Below are 7,500 nucleotides of genomic sequence, written 5' to 3' on the forward strand. Positions count from 1 at the left end.
AGAGACCACAGAGATGATTTGCCTCGTTAGAAGGACTCTCTTCTGTTAATCGCTTCAATACAAGTGTTTACCTTGATTTTTTTTGTACTATTAGACCATATTATTGACATTAGGAAAGGTCTATGGGGCTCAGAAGATTAATGGCCACTGTCTTCACTATTTCAATCTCCTAATAAGTTTCTGAAGCTGTATAAAGTCACCAGATAGTAAGCAGATTGAATATGGAAATGCGTCATGGCACTCAAGGGATTAATAGTGTAAAGATGGTGTTAATTTGTCATTGAAATCGTAAAGACACCCTTAAAAACCCCGGGTGACTTAACTACAGTGTTTCAGAATACAGCCAGTGCTAAATTAAAAGACCATTCAAATAGATAGGAAATATTATGTATCTTAAGAGTTAAATACATTCAAATCAATAGAAAATGCACGTATCTTAGACCCCATAACCAGAGACGCTTTCTTCCAACACCAAAACTATTGTCAGAAACCACAGGGATGATTTGCCTGGTTGTAAAGACTGTTCATTCTGTTAATAATGTAGAATTAGTGTAACTTACCACTAAAACAGTAAAGACACCCTCGAGTTTCCTAGCTAACTTAAACTAGTCTTTTAAAACAGTATAGTGTCTCAGAATACAGCCAGTGCTAAAATATAAAGACCATTCAAACAGAGAGGAAATATTTTGTATCTCAGGATTTAAATACATTCAAACCAATAGAAAATATATGTACCATAATCCTCGTAATCAGAGACGCTTTCCTCCAACACCACAACTATTGTCAGAAACCACAAGGATGATTTACCTGGTTCTAATGACTGTTCCTTCAGTTAATAATGTAGAAAGGGTGTTAACTTGCCACAACCATAAAGACACTCTTAAAAACCCTGCTAACTTAAACTACAGGCTTTTGAAATAGTGGAGGTGTGACACAGTGATTCAGAATACAATCCCTAGTGCCAAATTTTAAGGATAATATTATGTATCTCACGAGTTAAATAGGAGAATTCAGATCCATAAGAAATAGATGTATCCAATTGAAACCGAAAGAAAGTATGTGATTGACACTAGAAAACTAAAGGATAGGAATTGATTTCTGTAATAAGGCAAAGAGAAGAAAAATGGGAGGATAAGGAACAGAGGGTAGGTAAGGTGTTTTTGATAGGAGAGAAGAAGAGGACTAAGTGTGCATAAAGGGGAGGGAAAGAGGAGTGAGCGTGGAGGGAGAGGATGAATAATGGAGGAAAAGAACAGGAAAAGAACTGTAATTAGAATGTTAAGAAAATGATGATGATGATGATGATGATGATGATGGTACTGGTGGTGATGATAATAATGATGTAAATACAATTATCACTACTAAAACTGCTATTACTAGAACTACTGCCATAAACCTCCACCACCACCACCACCACTACCACTACCACCATTAAATACTACTACTATACTACTACTACTACTACTACTACTACTACTACTACTACTACTACTACTACTACTACTACTACTACTACTACTACTTTACTACTACTACTACTACTACTACTACTACTACTATTACCATTACTACTACTACTACTACTACTACTACTACTACTACTACTGGTAATAATAATAATAATAATAATAATAATAATAATAATAATAATAATAATAATAATAATATCACTACTACTACTACTGTACTACTATTAATACTACAACTACCCTTACCACAACCACCACCACCACTACTACTACTAATACAAACAAACAAGAACTAACACAAATACTGAAAAGAATCAAATATCAAAACATCCACTGACATTCTTGAAGTTTTCCTCTGAATCGACAAGCAATCAAAGCATCAAAACTCAAAAAAAAAAAAGGAAAAGGAGACACGAACACTCCACAAAGATGGAAGAAACACCAACAGAACAATAGAACATCGCCAAAAGAAGGAGAGAACGAGCAATATCGCAAAGTGGTATCAGTGGCCGATAGAAATAGAAAATTGCCGAGAACTTTACAAGAGCGACCGGTTCATTTTCTTTTTTTCTTACTTTTTTTTATGGATGAGAAACAAAAATTAATAAAAAAAGAGAACGGGGAATTATGATACGGGTACGTGTGTGTGTGTGTGTGTGTGTGTGTGTGTGTGTGTGTGTGTGTGTGTGTGTGTGTGTGTGTGTGTGTGTGTGTGTGTGTGTGTGAGAGAGAGAGAGAGAGAGAGAGAGAGAGAGAGAGAGAGAGAGAGAGAGAGAGAGAGAGAGAGAGAGAGAGAGAGAGAGAGAGAGAGAGAGAGTCTCAAACGCTTTCTGAATTCCACAAAGATTTTGCTACAATAATTTCATCACCACGATTACCGAGAGAGAGAGAGAGGGAGAGAGAGAGAGTCGAGAGAGAGAGAGAGAGAGAGAGAGAGAGAGAGAGAGAGAGAGAGAGAGAGAGAGAGAGAGAGAGAGAGAGAGAGAGAGAGAGAGAGAGAGAGAGAGAGAGAGAGAGAGAGAGAGAGAGAGAGAGAGAATCCTGCCTTGTCCCCACCGGTCTGATTGAAGCGCAATTCTGTGACGAAATGTGGCATTATACACTTGTCAAGACGTGCTTTTCTTTCTATCTCAATCACACTATATTCTTCCCTCTCCTGCTCCATCTCCCTTTCCCTTTCGCACGCACGCACTACCACAACCACTAAACTCCATATTAGAGCCTCGGCTTTTCACACGCCGTCCACAACTGGCGGCAGGGGCGGGGGAACACGGTTTAGCTTTCAGGTGTGTGTTTACAAGGCGCTACGATCAATATAAACAGTCCCTCTGGCCCAGGCTTGCGGAGCGGCGCGAGTCCCGGTGCCTCCCACAACAATACGGTCGACAGGAACATGTGTTGTTGTCGGAGTAACGCCTCTGTTCCATAATTCGTTGCTCAAAGAACTAATCGCATCTTCGGCCCGCATCTTCCCGCCGCCAAGCAAGTGATTCTGGGTCTTATACTGGTGAGTTTTAAGGGATGTTGTTGCGTGGTAGTCCGCAGCGTGAAGACTGACATTTCAATACGTGTCTGCGCCAGAACTGCAGCAACAGAGCACTGATTGTGGGCCGCTGAGTCTCAAGCGTCAGGTTTTCCCCGTGCAAGCAGTGTGATAAGAAAAAGAATGTTGATAAAAGTGTATTGTTATAGAAGATAAACAAGGGAACTGGTAAACTTGAGGACTCATGACCACAACTTGACTGGATTTTCTCTTCGTAGGGGTTCTCTCTCTCTCTCTCTCTCTCTCTCTCTCTCTCTCTCTCTCTCTCTCTCTCTCATCTCTAATGGCCAAACTGTGATACACCTTCACGCGAGAGCACTTCAGGTAACTAATTGATAACAACTATCTATGTTATAACCAACAAACTCGAGGCGCGGGGAGGGCGACGCAGCACTTAGGAGTATATCTTATTCCCTTATTACTACCAAGACCAGCCAATCAGCGGGGAAAAGATACCCATCATTCCCTCCTTGCCAAGACTGAGTGATGCGCCGCCCACTCAGGACACCCGCAAGAAATACTGCTTTGGGGGTCGCCTTTGGGATTAGCAGTGGACATACGTGAGTGGGTTGAAGTTTCCCCGCACTGCCAACACTGCGGCGAAAACACGACGTCATTTTTGAGAGCCGCAATAAATCTTGAGCGAATGTTACGCATACACATTCTCGCAGTGTTTGGCATTCGGGATATCTCGTCTGTAGTTTGTTTTGTGTGTTTTTTCTCTTATTTTTTCTGTTAATCGCTTTGTGTTTCTGGGAGCTACACACACACACACACACACACACACACACACACACACACACACACACACACATTAGATACATTCTCTTCCAAATTTTGTTAATGATATTTTCGTCATTCTTCCTCTTCCTCTTCCTCCTTCTCCTCATGCTCCTCATCTTTCTTCTTACCCCTCTTAACCAGCACGTCACCCTTATTAATTTGTTTCTCCGGAGAAGTTAAAAGATCGAGCACTGCGCATTTTCCCCTTCCCTTCCTACCTTCCTTCACCTACAACCCACTTCTCTCTCTATCTCTCCCTTCTCTCTCTCCTCTCCATCACGTTCTTCAGTGAATGCTTTAACTCCAAATATCTTGTAGTTACATCACCTTTAAACGCAACCACTGTGTATGTGCGTGTGTGTGTGTGTGTGTGTGTGTGTGTACATGGGTATTTGTTAAACATTGCGTGCACGTGGAGCGCATATAAATTAGGATTATATGTAAATGTTTCTATACTGGTAAATGCTCGCGGGGACCCACCATGGAGTGTATTTCAGTATGTGCTGTGTGCTGTGTGTGTGTGTGTGTGTGTGTGTGTGTGTGTGTGTGTGTGTGTGTGTGTTCGTGCATGACTACCTCGGCTGCGACACTGAGGACACGCTGTCTTTTGAATACGAAAGTAGCGACACCACACCTCTATACTACACACGCCTTCCTTCCTTCCTTCCTGCGGCTGTTTGTTTATTTCACTTCTGGAAGGACGAGTGAGGGCTGGGAGGGAGTGGATGGTGGGGGAAAGAGGGAAGGGAGGAGGAAGAGGAGAAGGAGACCCCGGGGAAAAGGAAGAGGGGAAGGGGTCCATAGCTGTGCGTGTGTGTGTGTGTGTGTGTGTGTGTGTGTGTGTGTGTGTGTGTGTGTGTGTGTGTGTGTGTGTGTGTGTGTGTGTGTGTGTGAGCGCACTACGTGGCTCTTCTGGTCGTGCGTTATTAGAGAGACGGGGTGTAATCAAGCTTAGCAGCGTAAGTGCATTCGTGCGTCGGAGAGGGAGGAGGAGGAGGAGGAGGAGGAGGAGGAGGAGGAGGAGGAGGAGGAGGAGGAGGAGGAGAAAAGAAAGGAGGAAGAAGAAGAAGGAGGAAGGAGGAGAAGAAGGAGGAGGATAACAGCTACTACCACCTCCACCTCCGCCTTCATCCTGAAACTCGTCCCACGCCCTGCCTCCCTGCACTGGCTGCTGGCTGGCTGATTTACTCTCTTGCCTGAAATGTGGCTGAAGGAGGCAAGGAAAGAGGGAGAGGGCGGGCTGGCAGTGAGTGGGTGGGTATCTGCTGGAGGGTTGGTATGCCTGGGGAGGGAGTGAAGGAGGGGACAAGTGAGTGCTTGAGCCGTTGTGAAGTGGTGTGTGCGTGGCTCGCTGTCTGGCTGGCTTTAGCTGGCTAGCTCCCTTGCTGTCCAGGGTTGGCCTCGCTGTTAAAGAGTGGACACTGGTTTTGTCCTGTTATTAGCGTGGGTGGCTGGTTCTTTTCGTTAATAGGTAGTAGCTTAATCTTTTATTCCCTGGCTTCCTTAGTTAATAGTGATGCTTTCTTGCTCTTCCTTCCAGTCATGGTCGGCGAGCGGGTGAATGGGTGGTATGCTATTTAGTTATTGTGAAGAGGATTTATTTTTTCTACCAAGAGGACATGTGGCTGCCTTCCGCACTGCAGGAATGGCTGGCATTTTGGTTTTCTTATTTCTTTCCGTGAGAGAGGACCGGCGTGGTGCTGCTGCAAGGCTACAGAGTGAAGAACGATCAGAAATTTTAAAAAGCCAAACTTGCCAGGGTTAGTGAAAGAATATCTAAGAGCCTTTTTTTCCACCTAAGATATTAATTATGTGGCCAGAGTCTGTTGTTAGGTGGTGAGAATTGTTTCTCGCGAATTTGTTACTTGGAAGCTTCTTGCTCATTACCTGCGTGGAAAGTGAGCTTAGTGCATGCTTGGCCTGAGAGCCGCCGAGGGATTCAGATGCCGGGCAATCCACAGGTACCACTACGCCTGTTTAACTACCTCCTGTTAATTGCTTTCCTACCGGCTGCTGATATGCTCGGGAGGACTCGACGACTGGGAGAAGCAGGTACTTTTTATTTAGTGTCTCTCCCCTCCTGGTGTTGTAGCAATGAAAACTTCCAGGCATGAACCTTCGGACCACCTCAGCGAGACGGGGAAAAATCATGTGGTCTATGTACTATTGCAACTACGTGCTGAATTCCTCCCCAACGCAGCAGTCGGAGATTAAAGTACGGTTTTTTTTTTTTTTTTTTTGCAGAATGAGAAAACCACTTGGTCTGTCGGAACTGTTCTCCTCTCCCTGCCGACAATCTGGTTCTCTCCCGGTTGGAATCAGGGCGCTGGTGTCGCGGCCAAGACTCGCAGGGTGCTCGCCTTTACTATCTTGGCCTTTTGCTTTTCCTTGTCTGCTTCGTGTGTGTGTGTGTGTGTGTGTGTGTGTGTGTGTGTGTGTGTGTGTGTGTGTGTGTGTGTGTGTGTGTGTGTGTGTGTGTGTGTGTGTGTGTGTGTGTGTGTGTGTGTGTGTGTGTGTGTGTGTGTGTGTGTGTGGTATTCATTGTTAATAATAAATCATAATAAATTTTATTCTTCGTTCTCAGATATTGAAGCTTTTGCAGACAAATTGTGTACCTCCTCTTTCGCCACAGTGGTGCAGTAAGTGTGTTGCTTCGGTCCTTTCTTTGACAGACACACCACCGGTAACTTCAGAATGTCAAACAATATTGTAACACATGCAAATACGTGCTCATGTATCATCTATGTGTTATTACTGTTATTATTATTATTATTATTATTATTATTATTATTATTATTATTATTATTATTATTATTATTATCATTATTATCATTATTATTATCATTATTATTATTATTATTATTATTATTATTATTATTATTATCATCATCATCATTATCATTATCATTATTATCATTATCATTATTTCTATAAATGTCATAACTTATATTAGTATTTATAATAGTGATAACAATGTAGTATCAAAACATACGCCGAGGTGACACTTGTAACAGTCAAAAACTCTGATATTCTTTTTTCTAACACCAAAAACAGCTACAGTAATAACATCGATATTTTTTTCAAATGAACAACAATAAAAAAAACTAATATCAATGATGAATAATAATCAGAATAATCATAATGATAATAATAATAACAAAAATAAGTAATAATAATAATAATAATAATAATAATAATAATAATAATAACAATAACAACAAAAACAATAAGAACAATAAATCTATTATTATTACTATTATTATCACTATTATCATTATTATTATTATTATTATTATTATTATTATTATTATTTATTATTATCATTATTATTATCATTATTATTATGATTATTATTTTTTTACAATATTATTATTATTGTTATCATCATTATTATCATTATTATCATCATCATTATTATTATTATTAATATTATTATTATTATTGTTATTATTATTATTATCATTATCATTATTATTATTATTATCATTACTGTTGCATTTACTATTGTAGATATAAATACAAGGACACACCACCACCAAAATCACCACCACTACCACCACCACAATCACCACCACCACCACCAGTCATGTGCGGAATACGACTAATTGTTGTTTTTATTTTTCTGGCGTTCCTCTGTAAATATTCAAGCCATTTAAACCACCGGAATTATTCAGTGCGCGTCTATCCATGGTTGCCAGTCCTCGC

This window comes from Portunus trituberculatus, chromosome 41 (assembly GCF_017591435.1).
Source record: "Portunus trituberculatus isolate SZX2019 chromosome 41, ASM1759143v1, whole genome shotgun sequence".
Lineage (NCBI taxonomy): Eukaryota > Metazoa > Arthropoda > Malacostraca > Decapoda > Portunidae > Portunus > Portunus trituberculatus.